This window comes from Chlorocebus sabaeus, chromosome 21 (genome assembly GCF_047675955.1).
Source record: "Chlorocebus sabaeus isolate Y175 chromosome 21, mChlSab1.0.hap1, whole genome shotgun sequence".
Lineage (NCBI taxonomy): Eukaryota > Metazoa > Chordata > Mammalia > Primates > Cercopithecidae > Chlorocebus > Chlorocebus sabaeus.
The window spans coordinates 105,013,448-105,038,223 of record NC_132924.1 but is presented as its reverse complement, the minus strand read 5'-3'; positions in this window follow the sequence as shown (position 1 = coordinate 105,038,223).

The following is a 24,776-nucleotide window of genomic DNA, read 5'->3' as shown; positions in this document are numbered from 1 at the left end:
TATTATTCTTTCTTCCCTCTCTCCTTCACTCTTTTCTTTCCTTACTTTCTTCCTCCTCCTCCTCCTGCTTCTTTGCTTTAAAAATATAGAAAAGTATGAAGAATAATAAATATTATGCACTCAACACCCCAAACTAATTTGTGCCTTATTTTGAAACATAAAATAAATAGAATCACTCTAGGTGAAATGGAAGCTTCTTCTCTTATCATTTTCAATTCCATTTTCTATCCTCTCTTCCAAGGTACTATTACTATCATTAATTCAGTGTGCATTTTTTAAAAATCTTATTTTTTGTATTATATAAAATACAATCCAAATATACATATATTATTAAATTGTGTGTTATTTGCATGAATGGGATAGTATTGAGCACAGCATCCTGCAACTTACATTTTTCACTCAATATTATGCTTCTATTCATGCTGATACACACAGATCCAGTTAATTCATTTTACTTGCTGAATAATATTCAATTATATGACTATATCACAATTTATTTCATTATTTACTGGACATGTTTGTTTCTCATTTTTCAGCATTGCAATCAAATTTACTATGGATATTCTTGTATCTGGCAGTTTGAACACATGTTAGGGAATATTCCTTAGCATTAATATCTGCACATGGAATCATATGTCTATTTTAAATTTCTTTAGATTGCAGACAACAGAATCCACTATAGCTTGTTTAAGAAAAAAAAAAATGATTAATGAAATGATCTTGGATGTTGATATGATTTGGCTGTGTTCCCACTCAAATCTCATCTTGATTTACAGTTCCCATAATTCCCATGTGCCATGGGAGGGACCTGATGGAAGGAAGGTGAAAGGTACTTGAATCATGGGGGCAGTTTCCTCCATGCTATTCCCGTGATAGTGAATAAGTTCTCATGAGATCTGACAGCTTTACAAGGGGCTTTCCCCTTCACTCGGCTCTCATTTCTTCTCCTTCCTGCCACACTGTGAAGAAAAACATTGTATGTATGTACATTGATTGTATGTTTCCTGAAGCCTCCCTAGCCATGTTGAACTGTGTGCGTCAATTAAATCTCTTTCCTTTATAAATTACACAGTCTCAGGTATTTCCTTATAGTAGTGAGAGAACAGACTAATAAAGATGGCCTATAAAAATTCTGGGAAAACCAGAGAAGTAGGCTGGAACAACATTGCCAGGGATGTTCTTGATTAGAAAAATACTTCAATAAATGACAGGATTATTCTCACAGAAACACCAAAGTTGCTGCTTAGAAACGAAGACTCTTTGGCCTGGACACCAGAAATTTGAGTTCTGCTGCCACAGAAAAACTGGATAACTTTCTTCCCTATCATCTTGTAATGCCTCCTTTATCAAATATCAAAGACTCATATATGCTTGGATCTGTGTTTTGACCCTCTATTATGTTCTATGGATCTAATTGTTTATTCCTACAGCAATACTACATTGATTTAATTATTATAGCTTAATAATATGCCTTTATTTTCAGGAAGGCAAATCTCTCTTCTTTTTCAGAATTATTTTGACTGTTTGTACATTTATTTTACATGAATTTTAGAATCAATTTGTCAAGTCTGAAGATTGTGTAGCAATTTTTAGTATATTGACATTGAATTTATAACCTAATTTTGGGAGAATTAATGTATTTATAATAAGATTTTTCCATCCACACACGTGGTCTAACCCTCCAGTTATTCAATTCTTATGACATTACTTAAATTCTTATACTTACTTTATTCTAATTATTCACAGGTAACATTTAGGAATTTTTTGGCTATTGTTAACACATCTCTTTTAATTTAAGCTTTCTAATATGGCTAATACTGATGTGTGGCACATTATAAGTCTAGATATGTTGCTCTTCTATCACACAAAACTAAATTTTAAAAGTATTGATAGCTTTTCCACAAGTCATTTTTTAATTGAAAATCAAGTATTATATAAGTAATAATTACATCTTTAGCTTTCTTTTTTTGTGTGTGTTTAATTGCATTTGTTAGAACCTTAAGCACAATGCTGACACGTGGCATGATTGATAGTGGGCATTCTTGTCTTCTTTCTTCAAGTGAATGTTTTCAATATTTTATAATTAATTATAATATTTGCTATAAGTAATAGATGGCCATTATTAGGTTGAAGGTTTAGTCTTAATTTGCTAAAAGGTTTTTTTAATTATGAATGAGTATTGAGTTTTATCCAAACATTTTTCTGCATCTATTGAAATAATACATTTTTTTCTCATAATGTTTCTAAAGAAAATAGACTGACTGTCATAGCCAGGATGGAATAATAGAATATTAGATTTTTAGCACTGGAAGAATCCTGAAATATCATCCAGTGTTCTTAGTAGGACACCATTGGCCTTTGGAGCTAGGAAGAGTATTGTTTATCCCACATAGTATAGCAAGGCTAGCAAGCCTGGCTGCCACTCACTAAAAACCAGATGCACCCTTTAAGTCATCTGGAAATCAAGATGCCCCCACATATTTGCAAGGGTCCCCAGAAGGTGCCACCATGTCACTTTGACATCCCAAGGATCCAGAGACAGTCTAGAAGCCTGCAGGGGCTTGTCCTCAACCCAGGAATTACTAAATTTTTCCTTTAGACTTCACTAAAGAGTTTTTATGATGCTACATTGCTGTGAAATCTTCACTCCCACACTTCTCATCTTTGTTGAAGGGTTAAGTTATTCCAATTCATTCTCATTTTCTTTTGTTCCTGCCCTAGGCAATCCTGCTGAGGATCTCTATTTTCCCTCATCATAAACAATCTGTCTCTTCTCCTCACTCCTGCTTCCTGTTCTCTGGAGAATGGTGCCTGACATGACACCAGACAGCCCACCAGGAGTCTTCTTTGATCTGTAGATCTTAGTAAGAGAAGGGGGTGTGCAAACCAGGCTGGCGGGGGAAGTAGACCAAGTCATTCTCTCAGCAATGAGGACTGGCTAGAGACAGCCCAAGTCCAACATGGACTTCTTTTGGTACCTAAAGGAGGAACATTTGAATCACAGAAGCAAGCAACTAGAAGATAAGTTAGAAATCATTATTCCAACACTTCCTCAATATAAAATCTGGCATGACAATTTCCTAAGTTTCAACTAATTTTTTATAGTCATGAAATAAACAAGAATTGTCAGTGAAGAAGAGAGAAAAAATAGAGTTCATAAACTCCTTAAAAATTTACCCTGATAGACAGCGTGGCACAAAAGATACTCTTCTCCTGCCACCTACTAGCTGTGTGACCTGGTACAAGTGGCCTAGCTTCCCTGAGCCTCGTTCTACTCCTTTCTAAAATGAAGATGAGGAAAACCATGTGGTGAGGACAAAAACAACGTGCATATAGCAGGTGCTCAATAAATGATAGCTAGTGTTATCTTTCCTGGGAACTCAAGATCGTGTAGACAGCTCCTGTGTCTGCCATTTCTAGCCAGAGCTTTAGTAGGGACCAATCCTAGCAAGAATTACATTCCAGAATAAATCAAATTAGAACTTCAAAAAGTCTTGCATGGTCAGTGAGGCAGAAGGGAAAGCTATCATCAGTTTCTTTATTGAAGACCTCACAGGAGAGACTGCAGGAAATGTAATCCATCCATCCATCCATCCATTCATTCATTCATTCATTCATTCATTCATTCATTCATTCCAGGAAGGGAATGGTAGCAAGAATACACAAACGCCGAAGAGTTCTTGCATGTTAAAACCATGCCCTATCCCAAGGACAATGACAGGAAAGTCAGCAAATAAGAAATATGGCTGGTCTATTAACAAATTTAAAATTAGCAATTTTAAATTTATTAAAATTAGCAATTTAAAATTTGCAAATAAAAATAATGTCATTTTTCCGCCTAAGAATGAGTCAATGATTTTTAAAATGAGAGTTCTCAGTGTTTGTGAGGGTGTGGGAAATGATCACTCTCAAGATTGGAGGTGGGAATTCAAATTGATGAAACCCTGTGGCTGGGCAGGAAAAGTGGGTGCAGGAGGGAGGGGATGGTACAGCAGGGGCTGCCTGGTCCCCAGCGCCTCTGGACTGGCTCCACCCAGGTCTATCTGCTCTGCCCCAAACAAATCCTCTCGACCCAGAAAAAATGTGCATTTGCTTTGACCTCACAGCCTCATTTCTGGAGATTTATCCTTGAAAGTAACAATGGGGTATGCAAAACATATAGCTATCATGATGTTCTTCACAGCTCTGTTTGTAATATTTAAACACTGGCAGCCACCTAAATGACAGCAATGGGCGCTTGGCTGAGGTGGCTGCACAGCACGGAATCTCAGAGGCTCCAGAGCCAGAAACAGCAGGGTCAGGTTCAAATTCCAGCTCCTCTACTCACTGCCTGTGTGACCTTGAGCAAAACACTGCCTCCAAACCTGTTTTCTTACCTATAGAAAGTGGATGATAATAATAGTATTTACCTCATAGAAATGTGGCAAGGAATAAATTAGATGATGTGTGTAAAATGTAGCCCACAGGAAGTGTTTTATAAGTGTTTTCTATTATTAAATAAATTATGCTATAATCATGATGAAATTCATTACAAACATAAAAAGGATGCTGTAGAAAACTATCTAATGACACTGGGAAATGTTTATGGATATTGTTATGTGCAAGAAAGTTATATTACTGCAGGATATCCATTTTTGCTAAAAAAATCTATTTTTCAGAGGGAAAAAAAGGTGAAATAATCTTTACATCACAATGCTAACCATAGTTATTTCTGACTGATGGAGTTATAGGGGATTTTTGTTTTATTTGGGTTTTTCTATATTTGCCAATTTATCTTTAAAAGTAGGGAGGTGGAAAGAGGGTGCCATCAATAACGTGACTTTCCTTGCTGTCTAGGTTAATTATAATTGTTCATTATAAATATGCAACAATAATTGTTTTTATCTATAAAGATGCTGTAGAAAATGGAGATGAAGAATGGTGTCCTACAAAATTCCCAGCAAAGTGTCCCTGTTTTATCCTCTTCATGGAAGAAAATAGCCTAAGAAACTCCCCATTCTGAAGGACAGCAGGTTCCCTACCCTGTGAGACATCCTAGGGGACCTCACCTGAGTCTGTGGGTGCCACCTACAGCATGAATGTAGGCAAAGGAAAGAGAGTACAAGGGACTGGGGACCAAGGAGGCAGTGGCTCTCGGTGGTCCCCTTTCTTTACATATCCCATTCTACCTTCCTTCCCCTGGACCTTATCTTCCTCTTTGGCTGCTGCTGTTTTTTGTTCAACTTGCCCAGGGTCCACCATTTCCCCACTGTGCAAAGTTTTGATGTGTGCCTCTTGACTATTGGATCTCTCCGGGCAGAACAGAGAGAATAGAATTCCCCCGGAGGCAACTTGGCCCCAGTTTACCATAAAGGAAGGTCCTGGGCAGGACTGGCAATTTGCTAGCCAGGCTCCTTCCAAGTCAGGCCAGACCAGGCTGAGAGAGAGAGAGAAAAAAAAAAAAAAAGCAAAAAGAATAGTGTAGGCACGTCCTTTCCCTTAGGCAAAGGAAAAAGAAGATGGGTCTGAGGACCCCTGAAATGAAGTCAAGTGGCCTTCTTTCTTCTCTCATCCCCCTCTAGATCCACCTTCTCATCCCCCAAGGAAATAACATTTTTCATGAGCACAGAGAGATGGGGACCAGTTACACATAAATGGCATGCAGTAGTAGTTTTCAGGGTTTGGTTGCTTTAGTCCAGAGGCCATGGGTGGGCGAAGAGTTCTCGTCATTTCCATGGACCCCATCATTGTTACTTAGCATTTATATTGCATGGCTACAACCACAGGGTGCCTCCCAACCACATTTAAAAATTATTTGTGGAGCCAGATACCTGCAATTACTCCTCAGCCTATTCCTGGGTATTTGCATACTCCAGGATGGCTTTCTGAGGAAGATTTTCTAGGTGATTAACCCCTGACTCAATGATGTTCCTAAAGAACTGTGATTTGGGGTGATGCCAAGAGATTAATAGGAAGCCTCTCTCCCGTCTATAAAACAAAAAATAGTGATATTTGCTAACTTGCCAAAACCACAAGACTACAGGTAATAAATGAATGAGATTATCTGAGGAAGACTTGAAAGCCTCCTAAAGACAGGTATTTGAAAGCACGGAGAGGTTTTAGGCCCAGTTCCATCGGATTGCAAAGTAGTGCTCTTGTAGACGCACTGTACCACCTTGGGAATAAATGTGGTTTCCAGAGTGAGCCTGCTGACAGGTCCTAGGGGACTCCAGCTGGCATGACTGCATTGTGGCCACAGCCTTGATTTTTTTCAGCTTTGAACACTTTGAAAGGACAAAGTGTCCCTTCCTGTTCCATCTCTACTCAAAACTGTCGATTCTCACCTGCTCAATCCTGGTCATTTCTCAGTTTCAGGGAAAAGAGTCACAAGGGATGTTGTTTGTGAATAAAAGTGGGAAAGAGAAAAGGTATTCAGCAGAGCTACATGGGGGCCAAAGGCAGCCCTTCCCTGGTGTGAGGAGCCTGTCACTCTTCCCTCCTTGACCCCACCTGCTTTCCAGCATTGGCTGGAATGTGAAGCAGACACTAAGCATCCCACTTATAAAAGACTCTTTCCTCTCAGTGGGAGATGCATCTTTTGTTCCCTAAGAGTGTAAAGCATTTAGGACTCATTCAGGACTCTGAATGGCCCTACCTGGGGCACCTCAGGAGTGAGTCATAAGCTGTGTTTGACTAATTGAGTTAGGACCTGTCAGTCATCAGTTATGCTGGAAATACACTGTGAGCTGGATGAAGTTTCCCTGGAAAATAACGGGCTATGCAAAGTGGATGCAGAGCATTGAGACAGAAGAGATAAAGAAAGGTGCAGGCAGAGTGGCAGGGGCATATGTGGTCTCTAGGGAGGCAGACACACCCACCCATTGTCACAAGGCACTCTCTCACTCCCACTCTCTCTTGCTCTCTCTCTCTCTCCTTGCACCAGATTTTTCAGAAATCAGGCCAAAGCTATTTTAAACATTGTGATTACGGTAAGAGAATGAGCATGGGTAATGCACTTGAAAGTGGGTGCAGGACAGGTGGATGGGTGGAGACCCATGCTGGTTAATTTTGATTCAAGGTGGTGAGAAATATCATGGTAGAGCAAGCCCCCATTCCTCAGGGCCCCCATAATAGATTCCCTGTTGCCAGAGAGGAATTTCCCATCATCCTCCCCTCCTCTTGTCAATGGCTGGCACTGTCTGTGCTAGAAGGCAGGCTGACAAGGTTAAGAGGAGAGAAGATCTGATACGCTATCATGCTTCCCAGGTCCGTGACAGGCAGGCTTGTGTGGAGTGGGCCCATGGTTTTCCTCTGCTTCCCTTTCCAAATAACCCCCCAGTGTACCTCAGACAGTTCTGCCAATCAGAGACAGAGATAAGAAGGTGACTCCGAGTCCTCTTCCCCAGAGCCTAAGCCTCAAAGGCAATTATTTATGGGAGCTCTTGGGTGTCTGTCAACCTCCAGTCTAGGGCTTGCAGTAGAACCACATGGAAGCTGCCACTGCAGCATGGAATGCACTCTGCACAGCCAGGTGGGGTTGGGGTAGCTCTTACACATACCCTCTGCACCATGTCAGTCACATCATCCCCATCATTGACAAGGCATGGCCATCAAAAGGGTCATGTCCGTCGCTGAAACTGCTGCATGTGAGTCTGTGGATGGGGGGCTCTTGATCTCCTCAAGCTAAAGGGTCCACACTGCCACTCCCACCCCAGATCATCTGGACCAGTGCTACTCAATGTGTGTATCCGGACCCATATGCAAATTGCTTGTTACTGGTCCACAGCGAGGTCAGTGCTGAAATTGAGAGTAAGCATTCTGAAACTTTTATAGTAATCTAACAGGGTAATCTAATGTGTTTATCCTAATAATAAAAAAGGGGATTTGCATGTTTATATTTGTTGTTTTATTTCCCCACAAATACATTCTAAAGAATACATTTTTAATAAAAATACGTATTTAATTAAAATATTCTGTAACACATAAACAGATATTTTATTTTAAAAGTCATTCAACAACCAATTGCAAAAGAAAAGCTCTGTTCCGTCATCCAAGACAATTTGAGAAGCACAGATCTAGTTGCAATCCACTGCTCCAAGAATTGGCATCTAAGACACCAGGCTGTGGACTAGTTGTTTTTTTCATAGGCATTCTGAGAAACAGCAAGAGTCAGAGGCAGAAGAGAGAGAGAGAGAGTAGAAGAGGGAAAGGAGAAAGAGCGAGGCAGGCTGATGGACAGAGAAAAAGTACCTCCTTCCGGTATAGCCTCTTTCACCTGAAACTGGAAATTCCACATTCCAATACAGTGATACTAAATCTAGTCCTTTCTGACATCCTTTCGTAAGATTATGGTTGTGGAGCAAGTCAAAATGAAGGCAGTACACTGACAACACATCCTCTCTGGGTGGCTGCCCACCTAGAACACAGAGCAGAGCACAGCCGTGCCCAACACTGAAAACACATCCTCATGGACAGCCACTCTCCTGGCACAACCTGACTGCCCCAGCACCCTCTCTCCTCCACGCTTCTAGTCTAGATGTTCTCGCTTCTTTAAGAATTTAAAAACAGACCATAACCCAAACCTCTGCTATAATTCCCACTGAGCAAGACGTCCTGCAGAAATTTTTCAGCTCAGGCAGGTTACCCAGTGATTAAGAACAAGGGCATCACAGTCAAACATACTGGAGCTTGAGTTCTGGCTCCTGCTCTCCCTGCCTAGGTGACTTTGGGCACACCACTGACTTCATTAAAGCTTCAGTGTCTGCATCTAAGATAACAATGCCTAATATTTACTGAGTATTATACTATATGCTTGATATTGGCTATCTGCTTTATCTGGAAAATCTCAAATACTTTTAGGAGATAGATACTTCTATCCCTGTTTTTCAGGTGAGGAAACCGAGGCTTTGAGAGGGTAAGAGCTTGCCAAGTTTACACAGTGAGGAAAAATCAGGACTCATTATTATGCACTCTGCTTCCCAGTGCTGTTTAATTAATATAAGATACCACCATACTATCTAATTCACAGGATGGCTGTGAAGATAAGATAATGCACTTATCACAATGCTTTGCTAGATATTCATTGCTATGGCTTTTGACATTCTTTTCCTAGGGCTATCTTGGGGCCTCTGAATGTCCCTCAGCTTCAAGGCTACAACCTAGGGCAGCAAAAGCTTGGCAGGCTCCAGAAGGAACTGAGCCAGGGTTTCCTTGGCAGGTGGCCCAGCCTGCACATCCTTCAATAGTCCAGGGTCTCCTACAAGTATGCCAACATCAAATCACAGGCTCAGAAGCAAATCTCAATAGTTACTCAATTTCAGGCTCTAAAGCTCTTTTCGTCTTGCACTTTTAACATCAGCTAAAAAGTTCTCCCAGGTTCCCTGCTTCTGGATCCTTCCACTGAATCTTTTTAAATGCTAAGCCCCTCTCTGCAGAATATCGTTAAATGTCAACTATGAAAAGAGGGGAGTAGAGCCAAAGGGTAGGGAAGAAATCTGGGGAGATTGCCTGACTCTCAGTAAGTATTTATTCCCACTTGGTGAGTCAGTGTTTGAGCCAGAACTCTCCCCTGGGCTTCCCAAGGAGGATTTTTCAATGCTAGGCAATGGAAAGGCTGAATGCCAACTTCTTCCCAGCCATGCCCTTGAAAACCCTTGGAAACCTGAGACCTTGCTAATAGGTTTAGGGCCGACTCTATGTTGATCAAGGTGACCTTGTTTCTCTAATCCATATCAATGGATTAATACTTAATCCACAGCAGAGTAAGTATTATTATTCTCATTTTAGAGATAAGGAAACTGAGGCTAGAGGCGTTAAGTCACTGGTCTAGGGCCATACGGCCAATGAGCCAGAACTTGAGCCAGGTCTATTTAGCACTGGTGTCTGAGCTCTTTCTCTCTAAAGGCCTGGTGATTTCTCCTACTGGGACAGGACCCTAGACCTCTAATAGGACTGAGATGCTTTTCCTCCATCCCTCTTCCCTGGTCACCTGGACCAGCATATCATCATATGGTCTTCATTAATTCTAACTCCTACACACCACCCTATCAGAGTGGAAGTGGGTTCCTTATACAATTTCTTTTTTTTTTTTTTTTTTTCTTTTTTTGAGACGGAGTCTTGCTCTGTCACTCAGGCTGGAGTGCAATGGTGCTATCTGGGCTCACTGCAACCTCCGCCTCCCAGGTTCAAGTGATTCTTTTGCCTCAGACTCCTGAGCAGCCAGGATTACAGGCACCCACCACCACCATGCCCAGCTAATTTTTGTATTTTTTAATACAGACAGGGTTTCGCCATGTTGTTCAGGCTAGTCTCAAACTCCTAGCCTCAGATGATCCACCCACCTCAGCCTCCCAAAGTGCTGGGATTACATGCATAAGCCACCGCACCTGGCCACAATTTCCCCTTTCAATTTCATTTATTTTATTTCTAAGGTGGTTATATGGAGAGGAAAAGATAATCTCATTCACTAGGCTGATGCAGCGTGATTGGAGCCCTTGTTTATGAGGTTCTTAGCAGTTTCCCAATTTATGAGAGGGACTCAAAACCTGTTGGAGGTACCCTCAGCATAACTTTGTTCTAGGTTTACAGGTCTTGAGAGACACTGAGTGGGAAAAAGTCATATCCCTTGTCTCTCAGGGGTTGATGAAAGGAACATGGCAATGAGATGAGACACAGTCAGTCCAAGTCTCCAGGTAATTGTTTTCCATGTCAATGATGGCACAGTGACTCACAGTGCCACCTGCATCAGAATCTCCTTGAGGGCTTGCTAAAGCAGACTCTGGGGCCACAGCCCACCTCTAAATCACAATGCGATCTGCAACGGAGTTCAGGAAAAGTCCTAGGTTCCATGTGATTCTGATTGGGAAAGTTGTCCAAGCTCTTGTGCTTTATTTCTCTTATATTGTAAAATACGAATAATAATAGTACCTAGCTCCTAAGATGCTGAAAAGAGATAGAAAGAAAGTGTTTATCTGTGGGAGTGAAAGTGTTCTAAGCATCCCTGCTTCAGAGCCCTCCAATCCAAAGTTTCACTATAGTGCCTAGACATGGTAAGTATTTAAGAAATGGCTTGGTTTGCTATTGCAAGCTGGGAAAATGGAAAAAACTCACTGATGATGTCATTAGTGAAGGAGAGTGAGTAGAGGGTCAAAGTCTTTCTAACTCTAAGCAATCAGTCAACAAACATGTAGCGAGCATCCAGTACAAGCCCAGCGTCACGGAGCAACCAAAGTTCTTACCTGTAGCATCTTAATTCAGAGTAGAGGAGATGAGAAAAAAAAATCACGCAAGGTTAAAGAAAATAAGAATTAACTAGAGAACAAGACAATCATTAAAAGACGCCCCATGTTCATTTATTCATTCAGCATATATATTCATTAATTTCCTATTGTGTGCCATGGACTTTACTAGAAACTGAAGATACAAGGTTGAATACATGGTCTCTCCCACAAGATATTTAAAGTCTAGAGAATGAGACAGATGAGCAAATCAATGTTCATGATTAATTTACTTTCTTCTGGCCATGAGTATTGACAAAGGATAAGTTTCACAGTATTTGAAATACTTCCTTCAGAGCCTAAGAGATCAGCTCTAATACTTTAAGCAGGAAGGCATTCGAAGTCTGGTTCCTGGTCTCAGAGAATTTAGAGCTCCAGATTCAAAGTCTAGAGATGAATATACTAAGTGGATCACTATCAAAGTAGTAACAGCAGACAGTTTTGAAATCTTATCTAAAGGTACCTGTGAAGTCTGAAAACACAAGTAAATCTGCTCTAAATTGTTTACCACAATCCATGGGAGGGGGAAATAGGGAAAAGACCCAACCCACCTTTAATAACCCCAATAAAGCAGGAAGGTAGAGATGAGAGAATCAAATCACATCCCTGCTTTCTGCAAAGCTCATTGCCTTGGTTCCTTGATGAGAGGAATAGCACCTGTTTATTTACTGCTATAGAGCCAGCACCTAGCAGACTGCCTAGGTTGGCGGCCAGAGTCACTGGTGTCTAATCAATAATTGCTGAATTAATCAATGAAAGAATTGATGATGCAGTTGTTCAGACCAGAGAGTACAAAATACTCAGTATGTAGCCAACCATCAGACCAGTGAATTTGTGGCAGACAGCTCTTTTTAGATCTCTGTCTTCTCTGAGCTCTAGACTTGTGTATCCAACTGTCTATTTATCAACTCCTCTCAGCTGCTGCAAAGTCACCTCAAACTCAGAAGGGATGGACTCATGATCATTCCTTGCACATGCTTTCCTAGGGCTGCACATCTCCATGAATGCCACCAACTTAGCCCCGTGACAGAAGCCAGAAACCAAGGGCACATGACTTCACAGCCCTCTCCCCGTTCCATCCCTTGGTGCTATCCATTCACATCCTAGAATTTCCTTAAATCCAGCCCCTGGCATTGTTCTAATCCCTGCTAGTATCTTTCTCCTGGGCTTATTCCATTGTCTCCCACTCATCTATCTTCATCCTGTCTCCCTAGCATCTCTCTACCTTGCCTTTGCCTCTACCTGCATCACTCCTTATTTCCATCTTCACATTGTTAACACTTTCTCATCCATCAGATCGCAGAGAAACCTGCCCTCATCTTCTTGACTAGGGCAAAGCTGTCTGCAATAAGCTCTAGCTAACTTCACCTTCATGACATTAGTCACAGCTGCAGTTTTACAGTCCCCTATATAGTGGCCCGTGGCTGGCTTCCTAACCCAGAATGGCCAGCTACATCCATGCATCTAGTAGCAAGGAGGATGGTAGAAGGAATAGTTAGGAATTCAGCTTAAGCAAAAGTGTTTGGGGCAGGAAAGAGAAAGAAAACAATCATTTTGTGCTGCAAAAGTCTTCAGGGTTAGGAAAGGAGTGAGCCCCAGGCCCCTGGTTTGCTTGACTCATGGGAGGTGCCTAGACTCAGAAGCTGCCAGCACCCAGTTAACTACCATCAGTGAGCAAAGCAGGTGCAGGAGAAATGAGAGGGGCACCCTGGAAAGCTCATGCCTGCCTGAAAGGCAGCTCCAGCTGACTGCTGCTTTGTGGGAACATCAGGCCCGTATGGTCAGGTCCGGATTTATTTTTTCAAAATTCTGAAATCAAAATTCTTGGTTATATCTCCTGAATTTTAAATGCTGGCAAATAATTCAAAATAAAAAAAAACAACAACAACAAAGTGATAGTCAAATAAAACGTATCTATGGTTCCAGTTTCTGTATGCAGACTTCAGTTTGCCATCTCTACATTAAATTATTTCTCTATTTTTCCTACCCCAGCTCTACACAGCCTTATAATCAATTCCTCTTCTGCCCCTCTGAGGGCTTCACATAAACCAGACCTGCTCTGGCTGCTGGTTTGCAGTGCGTTAAGCTCCTTAACTCATTTCTCAGTGGGTTCATCCCGGCTTGTCCCTCTCTTCCCAGCCCTCTCTGCCGCAAATTTCATGCTAGACTCCTTACCAGATTATAATGATCTCTTAGGTCTAGTCATCACTTATCCACAAATGTCTTTTTCTTTAAAACAACTTTTTAAAAGAGCCTTAGCAGTGGGTTTTCTGAAGGGCCAGAGCCTATCCTGCATCTCCACTCTGCCCCCACCTCCTCCATCATCATCTTTCTCTACCCTCAGTCCTCTTCTGAGCACTCTCTAAACCCAGAAACCCAGGTCGCTGAGGAACACAGTTTGAAAACTGCTGTCCCAATCATCCACCCAAAGATTAGCGCTTGAAAATAGCTGTCGAAGACCAGACCAGTGGGCCAGGTGAAGTGGCTCACACCTGTAATCCAGGCCAAAGCGGGAGGATGGCTTGATGCTAGAAGTTTGAGACCAGCCTACACAACGTAGTGACACTCTGTCTCTACAAAAAAAAAAAAAAAAAAAATAGTCAGTTGTAGCTGTGTGCAGTCCCAGCTACTTGAGAGACTGAGGCAGGAGGATTGTTTGAGCCCAGGAGTTTGAGGTTGCAGTGAGCCATGATTGTACCACTGCACTCTAGCTTGGGAGGCAGAGCAAGACCCTGTCTCTAAAAAAATAATGAAATAAAATTAAATTAAAATTTTGAAAAATTTAAAAGGACAGGCCACTAGAAACAAGACTCCTTACAGCATGAAATCAGATATCTTCAAATACCACCAGACAGCCCATCCTGTAAGTCCAACAGGAGGGATGCCACTGCTTAGAATAGAGGTCAGTAGAGCCCCAGATGGGAGTCTTGGCCGGACACAGATGGTGCCCACTTATGGAGACGGGAGCCAGCAAAAGAGAAAAGGTAGAGGCTCTACCCTGCCTGGTATCTGGATGTCAACCCCTACAGGTGTTAAATTGCCCCTTCCGCGCAGGCTACGCCCTCCTTTTTCCTCCTCTACTCCTCATCTCTGAGGATGGCACCACTTGGTCACCATGTCTGACGTGTGACACACCACACTGAAACAGTCAATCCCCAAGTCTGTGGTTCTCATTGCCTGGTATCCTTGAAATCCATCACCTTTTCTCCATCCTCACTGACAATCTTAGCCCAGGTGTGTCCCACGCCACAGCCACACAGGACTGCTGGTGTTTCCTCACAGCATGTGCAAGCTCCCTTTCACTTCATGTCATCACAGATACTATTGCAACTGCCTCCAAAGTCCCCTTCCTCCTGTCTTCATCAGCTTGGTAACTCTTCCTGGTCCTTCGAGTTTAGCTCAAGGGTCTGATTCTGCAGAAAGTCTTTCCTAACTTCCCATGCCAACTCTTCTTTTCCCTGCTTCCTTCACTACACTCTTAGACACTGTTATCAGATTCCTTATCCTATGATCCTGCAATCCTCTGTCTCTGTGCATCTTCTACACTATACTGTGAGCAACTCTAAGGCAGGGACCATTCCTCTGACTCAAACTGGAAGCCCAGTGCCTAGCACAGAGTAGGTGCTTGCTGTAAGTGTGTAGACTGAATGACTGAAGTGTTCTAACCTTCGCTTGCACTGAGGGTCCGCAGATTTCAAACAGTCCCTTTCTCAGCACACACGGCTTATTTTTAGCATTAGTGGTTTATCTCCCAGTGAAATTTGGTGCCAGCTGTGGTCACCTGTTTGATTGCTCTCTGAGCTCTGCCTTTAACTAGAAATTAATTTGGATTACTTAAGCTTTCCTTGCCCAGCGGAGAAACTCCGGCTGGGTAAATCCAAAGCTGCTGGCGATTTTTCCTTTTCTGTTTAATCTCCTTCTCTCATGCACTAACTCTAATTTTGTGCTTTCTGGCTTTCTCCCCCTCAGTGCCCATTTTTAATCTGCCACATCTGACCCTTCACAGATGTTAACTCACCTCAGCTCTTTCACTTTCTCATCTGTTCATTCACTTCAGGGAAACTGAGGCTAGCCTTGCCAAGCCACATCACTCAGGTAGTCTGGGGCATCTCTGACAATGGGAACCAGAAGTAAGAAATCCTAAACCCCAGTCTGTCCCCAGCCAGATGCTGAGGAGGGTCAGGAATTTTAAAGGCCAACTCTTTGCCCAGATGTTCTGACCATCGGCAATGCAGGCACAGAACATGGCAGAGCAGATGGGAATGGGCACAGAACCTGGCCCCCACACCAAGCTCTCTTTTTGGCAAGACTACGTCCATTCCTACCTGGGGTCCTCTAATGCCCTCTGCCTAATCAGGGACTGCTTTCACTCTCCAGCTGGCCAAAGAAGACTGTTGTGCCCACTGTCTGAGAGCCAAAACAGAATTTATTCCAGTCATGAATGCCTACTTCTCTCCCACCTCCCCACCATATCAGCCTTCTGTCCTGCTCTCTGGGCAACAGACTATCCACACCCCACACTGTCTCCAAAACAAGACTGGCTAGTCTCTATTGAGAAAGGGAAGGCTGGAGTGGGGGCACCTACTGATCCCACAGAGGACTAAGAGCTGGCACTTTAGGAAAACCAGAGACAAAATGTCTGGTGAGTTCTCAGGGCACTGGACAGGGCAGTTGGGCCTGAATCACTGATTTCTCTAAAGACAGCCTTAAGATAGTAAATTAAATATCAGCAATTTTCATCGTGAACCTGAATCTACTATATTTTAAATTTCTACCCATTGGCTTTAATTTTGTAGAATGTTAACCCATCTTAATTTGGATGCTATAATCCTTAAGTGCATCTAAGAAAGCATTAAAAAAAAATCATCTACTTCAGATAGTTGACTTATCTTGGACTTTTGTGGAGCTGTGCTTGCCTATCTGTGCACCATACGTGTCTTCAAATCTGGATAGAAACTTTCTCCTTCTTGATTTGTATTCTTTGTTCTAATATTTTGAAATTTTTTAAATAACTGTTTTTTGTTTTTGTTTGAGAAAGTCTCATTCCGTCACCCAGGTTGGAGTGCAGTGGTGCAATCTCAGCTCACTGCAACTTCCACCCACCAGGTTCAAGCGATTCTTGGGCCTTAGCCTCCTGAGTAGCTGGAATTACAGGTGCACCACCAAGACTGACTAATTTTTGTGTTTTTTGTAGAGATAGGGTTTCACCATGTTGGCCAGGCTGATCTTGAAGTCCTAACCTCAAGTGATCCACCTGCCTTGGCCTCCCAAAGTGCTAGGATTACGGGCATGAACCACCATGCCAGGCCTTTTTTTTTTTTTTTTTAATAATGAAAGCAATACATATTCACTATAGAAATTTGGGACTGAATGCAGTGGCTCATGCCCATAATCCCAACATTTTGGCAGGCCAAGGCAAGAGGATTGCTTGAGCCCAGGAACTTGAGACTAGCTTATATACCAAAGCAAGACCCTGTCTCTACCAAAAAAAAAAAAAAAAAAAGTTTAAAAACTAGCCAGGCATGGTGGTACATGCCTGTAGTCCCAGCTGGGAGGGATGGGGCAGGGGGAATCACTTGACCCCAGGAGTTTGAGGCTGAAGTGAGCTATGATCACACCACTGCACTCTACCCTAAAGGAACAAGTGAGAGTTTGTCAAAGAAAGAAAGGGAGGGAGGGAAGAGAGGGAGGGAGGGAGGGAAGAGAGGGAGGTGGGGAGGAAGGACGGGGGAGGAAGGAGGGAAGGGAGGGGGAAGGGAGGGGGGAGGGAGGGGGAAGGGAGGGGGGAAGTGAGGGGGAAGTGAGGGGGGAGGGAGGGGGGAGGGAGGGGGGAGGAAGGGGGGAAGGAAGAGGGGGAGGAAGGGGGGGAGGAAGAGGGGGAGGAAGGGGGGGAGGAAGGGGGGAGGGAGGAGGGAGGAAGGGGGGGAGGGAGGAGGGAGGGAGGGGGGAAGGGAGGGGGGAAGGGAGGGGGAAGGGAGGGGGGAAGGGAGGAGGGAAGGGGGGGAATGGAGGGGATGGAGGGGGAGGGGAGGCGGGAGGGGATGGAGGGGGAGGGGAGGCGGGGGGGAGGGGGAGGGGAGGGGGAGGGGGAGGAGAGGCGGGGGGAGGGGAGGGGGAGGGGAAGGGAGGGAGGAGGGGAGGGGGAGGGGAAGGGAGGGAGGAGGGGAAGGGAGGGAGGAGGGGAAGGGGTGGGGGAAGGGGGAAGGGGAAGGGGGGAAGGGGGAGGAGGAGGGGGAGGAGGAGGGGGGAGGAGGAGGGGGGAGGAGGAGGGGGGAGGAGGAGGGGGGAGGAGGAGGGGGGAGGAGGAGGGGGGAGGAGGAGGGGGGAGGAGGAGGGGGGAGGAGGAGGGGGGAGGGAAGAAGGTAGGTAGGTTTGGAAAATACGTTAGAGTGTACATTGATAAATAAAAATCACCATTACCCAAATATACTCCATTAATATACGCTCATTTGTCCCCCTATCCAGCCTTTTATGTATTTTGGATGGGTGGATGGATGGAAGGATGGATGGATGGATGGATTTAATAGTTGGTGTTCTATGAAATGTACGGCATAAGTTCCTCATTTTTGTCTCTTCACATTATGAACTTTTCCTCAAGTCATGTATACTATCCCATATTTCTTTGAAGTTTTGTTATGGTCCACAAATTGGCTGCACCGTAATTATTTTAACTAAGCGTTTTTGGTCTTGGTTTTTTTTGTTTGTTTGTTTTGTATTTTATTTTTAATTGACACATAATTGTACATATACATGGAGTACAGAGTGATATTTTGATACATGTATACAATGTGTAATGATCAAATTAGGGTAATTAGCATATCCATCACCTCAAACATTCTTCTTTTGTGTTGTGAACATTCAAAATCCTCTCCTCTAGCTTTTTGGACATATACAATAAATTATAGTTAACTGTATTCACCCTGTAGTACTGCAGAACAGCAGAACTCATTCCTCCTATCTAGCTGTAATTTTGTATTCATTCACCAATCTCTTAACCCAAAGGAGAGTTAGAATAAATTCTCCAATAAAGAACTAGGGTGTGAGAAGGACCACTTAAGCTGATAGTCCCATGACAGAACCCACGCACGCATACCTGATGCTGTGAGTCAAGTCGTTCAGTTTAGAAGCTGGGTGATCAGTATTAAGAGGGGGCCCAACTGAGGGTGATTTCCAACAAACATGGGCAGAAAACTTGCAGCGACACAGATCCCCACATTCTGCATGGCATTTGACTTGGAGGGGACTGGGAGAGAACAGGAAATAACTCCAAAACATTTGGCAGGGAAATAAAGAGTGATTTTATTTTAAATTTCTTTTGTTGGGTTTCTTTGATTGATGTTGGGGTGAAAAATTATATTACAAAAGAGACTTGTTTTCCATTTGCATTTCATCTTTTGCAAGTTGTCTACTAAGTTATCTGCCCAGTTTTCTAATGGAAGATTTATCTTTTTTTCTTGGTTTGTGAGAACTCTGTCTATATTAAATACATTAATTCTTTATCTTCTATTTTGGAAAAAAAAAAAAAAACCTCTCTAGGCTTTTTAGCTTTTATTTTTTTATGGTAGTTTTCACATACAAAGCTTAAGGTATATCTAGTTAATTCTATGTATTTTCTAAAGGATTTCTTTTTCTATCACCTTCTGCCTAGCTCCCCTCCCAGCTGGGACTGTTACCCCTTTAGGCCTGCCCATAAAGGTGAGCTGGGCAGGGGGTCTTCCCTAACCACACATCCTCGTCCCATCCCAACATCTTTTATCCTCCTGCATTCAAAGGTAAATTCTAGGAGGGCAAAAACTTCTGTTTTGTTCTCAGATATAACTGCAGTGCCTGGAAGAAATAAACAGTTGTTGAAAACATGAACGTGTGGATAAAAGAGAATCAGAACTCTCCTGCCCCAGTCACAGTGGGTCCTTTTCTCATCCCTCCCTGTCCCCAAGTACCTGGGCCATATGCAGTTCCCACTATGTTTGCTTCCACCTGGTCCATCCATATCCAGGGAGTCATTGCCCAGTGCAATTTATAAGCTCAAAGCTACTGGGCACATGGAATATTGCTCTTACCTGGACAAAGAAGTGTGGTGCTTAGAGACTGCAAAGATCCTTTGAGTTATTCAGCCTCCCTTCTACTTGGCTCTGTGGTTAATTTATGCCATTGGCTCAGACAGCTCTGGGGAGCAGCCCTGAGGATCCCTGCAGAGCAGGGCCTTCCGCATTTCTCCCCTGAATATTGTTTTAAAAGGACTTGGAGCAAACAGAAAGCAGGAAACAGATTTTCTTTAATGGTCAGCAGAGAAATGGCAAGAGGAACACAGCTAACTGTATTCAATTTGCTAACCATGAAAATAATATTCCAGATGCCATGACCGTTAATTTTTAGACTTCAGAAGAATTTTTTTAAAGGAATTATTGGCCAGACATGGTGCCTTATGCCTGTAATCCCAGTACTTTGGGAGGCCAAGGTGGAAGAATTGCTTGAGCCCAGGAATTTGAGACCAGCTTGGGAAACACAGGGAGACCTCATCTGTGATGGTTAATACTGAGTGTCAGCTTGATTGGATTGAAGGATGCAAAGTATTGATCCAGGGTATGTCTGTGAGGGTGTTGCCAAAGGAGATTAATATCTGAGTCAGTGGGCACCATCTAATCAGCTGCCAGCGAATATAAATAAAGCAGGCAGAAAAATGTGAAAAGGCTAGACTGGCCTAGCCTCCCAGCCTACATCTTTCTCCCATGCTGGATGCTTCCTTCTCCTCAAACATTGGACTACAAGTTCTTCAGTTCAGGGGCTCAGACTGGTTCTCTTTCTCCTCAGTTTGCAGACCACCTATTGTGGAACATTGTAATTGTGTGAGTTCATACTTAATAAACTCCCCGATGTATATATATCTACCATATTAGTTCTGTCCCTCTAGAGAACCCTGACTAACATACCATCTCTACAAAAAAAAAAATTAAATTAACAGGATACATTGGCATGAGAGCCTGTGGTTCCAGCTACTTGAGAGGCTGAGGTAGAAGGATCACTTGAGCCCAGCAGGTCTAAGCTGCTATGATCCTTAATCACACCACTGCATTCCAGCCTGGGCAACAGAGTGATCCTGTCTCAGAAAAATGAAAAACAGAACAGAACAAAAAACAAAAGAAAAGGAGGAAGGAAGGAACAGGGACGGGGAGGGGAGGGGAGGGGAGGGGAGGGAAGGGATTATTTAACTTAAAAACAAACCAAACAAAAAACTAACCCAGACTTCATTCTGCAGCATCTATCTAAACTGAATGAAAAAAGTTCACAAAAATTAGGCCCTAGTGGGTGATATTTGAGCAATGTTTTTAATAATTCTTAAAGCACTGTTTCATATATGAGAGCAGCAGTCATATGAAGTAGAGATTATTTTCATCTCCATTTGATAGATGAGGATCAGAGAGGTTAAGCAACTTGCCTAAAGGCACGCAGTACTAAGTAGAGGAGTCACCAATTCCAGTTTTTATACTAATATCAAATAGTTGAATACAAAAGTCCATGGCCTCTGGTACACCACTCTGCAAATAAGTTCCTGTAAAGTGAATGTTTTTATGTGGATCATAAGGTTCTGCAATATCAAATCCAATCCAAACTTCCTGCTTTGAGCAACAGATAGTTTAAGACTTCCAGAGGAAAGAATGTGTGGCTACCCCTAGTGATTTGGCAGATGTTTATTTAGCACCTATTTGAGTGGTGCAGATGCTCCACACTGTGAGAATACCATGATCAATCACACTCAAAGCATACTTTCAAAGAACTTAAAGTCTTGTTGAGAAGATGGCATGAGTGGAAACAGAAGTATGCACTTTGACATGGATGTAAAAGATTGATCAGTTAAAATGAGTTTCCGGGTATAAGATCATGTAAGCATTTGGAGTTTATAGAAAGGAATTGTCAGCTTCCCTGTCATTTTAACTGAAGTATCTAAACTAATTTTAGTTCTGAAAATAGAGAAATTCTAGCTTCATGCTTGTCTATAAGTATTCAAGACAGTAAGCAATTTATCCATGCTAAATTGGAAGCAACAGGCAGGATTTGTAAAGTCTCCTTTTATTTGTATTTAAAGAGGGAGATTCAATTTATTCCAAATTTATTATCCATAAGTAGATAGAATTTGTCCCTTGCTCCAATCTAGTTTTGAAAGATTATGGGAAATTATAGAGGAAATACATAAAATATACTGGCCATGAGCTCAAGTGGAGCAGGAAAATGGAGAAAAAAGGATCTCTCATTGCTGCCTGATATGAGAGTCACCATGGTTGTGTACAAACCCAACTATAAGGCAAGATTGTAATTAATCCCCACCCCAACTTCCAAAGCTTCGAGAATATCAGATAAACCCCTCCAGCACACTATGCCAGAAGGAGTAAAAGCTAAGTGATAAAAATGCTACCATAAATCTTCTTAAAGTGCCCTTCTGCCATGGGCTCCCCATATTCCTGCTCCCCATCCCTTTCCAGCTCCTGCATCTAACTCTTCTGGAATTTTTTTTTTAAAGGTATTTCTACTGATCTAGTAGATAAGTGGACCCGGATAGGGATAAAAATTGGTGACCTTGATTTGGCAATACCTATCAAATGTTTAAAACCTTCATACCTTTTGACTCCAAATTAATACTCTTAGGAATTTGCCCAAAAGAAATAGTGAACAATGAATATGAATACATATCTGCAAGTATTATTTAAAATAATTTAAAAATTTAAACTTAAATATGTATAAATGTTGACCTTAAGTATGCTCTGCCAATACATTGAATTGAAAGTAATATAGGATACACAAGAAAAGATTAATAGAATTTACCATATAAAAATACCAAAAAAATGGCAAAAAATAACATTTAAAAAATCAGAAGACAAACGAGTAAAATATTTGCAATATATATGACAGGCAAGCTAATTTATTTGATATAAAAAGAGCTCTTTAAAATCAACAAGAAGAAAATCTAACAAATATTGACTAATAACCAAGATGCTCAATCTTACACAATTAAAGAAATGTAAACTATATTAGTAGCTACATTCCATTTTTCTTCTATAATAAAGACAAAATAGTATCCAATTATGACCAGAATTTAGAGAAAATTTTGTTCTCATTCATTTGTTGGTAGAAGTATAATTTGATGCACTCTCTTTAAAAGATAATTTGATAACCTACCAAAATGTGAAATCCTTAAATGTTTCTACTATAGGAATGTATCCTTGTACACATATTTACACAGGTGGATTAAAATGTATACATAGGATGTTTACAGCAGTGTTGTTCATAATATCAAAAACCTGGAACAAAATAAATAACTTATGGCACACCCACACAATGGAATACTATGCTGTTGTTAGGCAGAATGAGCTAACTGTATATATACTGACAGAGAAGGCATCATTCAACATAGATGGATACTTATGATAAGTAAAAGAAATTTAAAGAATATTAAGTGTAAATAATTCCATCTGCAATACACACACACACACACATCTTTTTCCACATAAGCATAGAAAACTTCTTAGAAGATATGAAAGAAATATGAATAGTGGTGACTTCCAAAGAATACAACTTAAGAGTAAGGGAGATTTTATACTTTATTTCATACCATTCTGAACTATTTGATTTTTTTCTTTCAACATAATTTTTAAAAACACTAGCATGAACCATTCATTGAGCCATTATTAATCACTAACTCTCTTCCAGGAATAGCTTAGATGCTGGGGACACAGTGGTGAGCAGGAAGACACTATCTTTTCTCAAGTGGTAAATAATAACATGAAATGAAAAGACTCTTACAATAGAGGGAGGGAGACTATGGTCACAGGGAGAATGGTCTGACCTTAAAAGCGTCAGGCAGAAAGAGGCTTAACTTTTTTTTTTTGAGATGAAGTCTTACTGTTACCCAGGCTGGAGTGCAGTGTCGCTATCTCAGCTCACTGCAACTTCCACCTCCCAGGTTCAAGCGATTCTCCTGCCTCAGCCTCTCCAGTAGCTGGGACTCTACAGGTATATGCCACCATGCCTGGCTAATTTTTGTAATTTTTATTTTTAGTAAAGATAGGGTTTCACTATATTGACCAGGCTGGTCTTGAACTCCTGACCCTGTGATCCACCCACCTTGGCGGAGGCTTAACTTTTACAAGGAGGAGTAAACAAGAACGGGTATGATGGCATTATCAGACAGTTGAAGAAAGACCTTTTCTTTGTTGTTGCCCTATTTTCAGGAGGGATCCTGAAGTGGGGCTATATCTCTGGGTCAAGATTCAGTGGCCTGTGGGGAAAGGAGAGAAGCATAACTAAAGTTTGACCAAGACAAGTTAGTGGGTATTTTGTTCAGATTTATCAGTAGGAATCAATAGTCCAGCTGATCATGTTGACACCAGACCCTGGTCTGTGTCTGGGTCATTCATAGGTAAATGAGGGGGTTTATCCATGAATCTTATCTATACCACATTGGGAATATTTGTTCTTTTCAGTAAGCCACTTCCAGAACACAAAGGAAATGGGTGACTTCTTAGCCATGGCTGTTTTCCAGGAGGATGGGGCTCAGGAAGAGTTTAACACCATCAAAGGCAATCACAGCCCTCAAAGAACTTTAACTGGGGGAGGAGAGATTTATAAATTAAACCATCAAATAATAGAATCAATAATAAACAAAAGTTAAATAACTGCTTTAAGATGCTGTCACAATGACTGCTGGGCCCGGAGGAGGCTGTGTCAAGTCCACATTTAGCTCTGTGGCTTTGCAGTTTCAAACATGCATCTGTATCTGTCCAGGACCAGAGATCACTGTAATAGAACAGATGGCACTGAAATGGACCTCATTATGTACAAAGATGTAGGATTCATTACAGCTCAATGAGGGAAGGAAAGGATTACCCAATAAATGGTGTTAGGACAATTAACTACCAATTTGAAGAAACAGTAATTTCAAAATCTCACTTCATGTATGCACTGAAATAAATTCCAGTTGGGTGGAAGTTAAATGTTTTCATTCGCAACATCAAAATCTCAGAAAGAAGTAGAATTAGATATTCTCCCAATCTTTAGAGGAAAAAGAACTTTAGGTCAGGCGCAGTGGCTCATGCCTGTAATCCCAGCTACTCAGGAGGCGGAGGCAGGAGAATTACTTGAACCCGGGAGGCAGAAGTTGCAGTGAGCCAAGATCGCGCCACTGCACTCCAGCCTGGGAGACAGAGGAAGACTCCGTCTCAAAAAAAAAAAAAAAAAAAAGGAAATTTATAAGTTTAGAAAAATGCAAGGCATACAAAGAAAGGGTAAGTTCTATAGGTTTGGCTACCAAAATAAAAAAGGAAAATGCAAAACCAAACCGCAAACAAAAAAAGTTTCTGCCAACATAACAAATAGGCACTACGTTTAATATTTAAGATCTAATCTGTATTGCTCAGAAAAAAGTTAGGACTCTAAAATATCAATGGGCAAAATACACTCACAAAAGAAGCACTGTAACTAGCAAAAAAAAAAAGATTTGAGATGTTTGGTTCCCAGAGAATAAGAATG